We start from the raw sequence: 929 nt of genomic DNA, 5'->3' as shown, positions 1-929 counted from the left end.
TTAAAGTGTTGAAGAGCAAAGATGTCAGCTTGAGGAATAATGTGCTCCTGACCCAAGCTATGGTATTTTCAATAACCTCATATGCATGTGAAAGCTGGACAGTGAATAAGGAAGACTGTACAAGAATTGATGCTTTTGAGTTATGGTGTTCTAAGAGAATATTGAAAGTGTCATGGACTGCCAAAAGAACAAACAGATCTATGTTGGAAGAAGTTCATCGAAAGTGCTCCTTGGAGGCCAGGATGCTTAAACTTTTTCTCTCATACTGTCAGGAGGGACCAGTCACTGGAGAAGGATATCATGTTTGGTAAGGTGGAGGGTCAGAGAAAAAGATGAAAACCCCCAGTGAGGTGGATTAGCAAATTGCCAATATGAATGGGCTCAAGCGTGGCAACAATTGTGAGGTTGGGTCAGGACTGGGCAGTGTTTCATTCTGTTGTACATAAGGTTGGTATGAGTCAATGCTGATTCGTTGGCACCTAACAGCAACAACAATAAGAGACTCATTTTGACTGACAATTGAGTTAATGGCATACAAAGACAGCACCGACACTGGTCAAACAATCTCCCATTGGGGTGGGTGTGGTGGTCATGGTCTTCAAAGCACACAGGTCATTGTGTTGACATTCTCAGTTTTGACCATTCTTTTTCTTTTGAGGAAATATTTGTTTTATTCATTAGTTTAAATTCAACTTGCTGTTAAGTCTATTTCCATCAGTATACTTCCCTTATACTGGAAGTATAATACGAGAAGCTGGATTCTACGATGAAAAACGTGGCGTCAGGATTGGAGGAAGACTCATTAACAACCTTGCTTGCTGAAAGTGAAGAGGACTTGAAACATTTACTGATGAAGATCAAAGAACACAGCCTTCGGTATGGATTGCATCTCAATATCAGGAAAACAAAAATCCTCACCACTGGACCAA

This window comes from Chrysochloris asiatica, unplaced genomic scaffold (assembly GCF_000296735.1).
Source record: "Chrysochloris asiatica unplaced genomic scaffold, ChrAsi1.0 scaffold00082, whole genome shotgun sequence".
NCBI classification, from domain to species: Eukaryota; Metazoa; Chordata; class Mammalia; order Afrosoricida; family Chrysochloridae; genus Chrysochloris; species Chrysochloris asiatica.
This window is presented reverse-complemented; position numbering follows the sequence as displayed.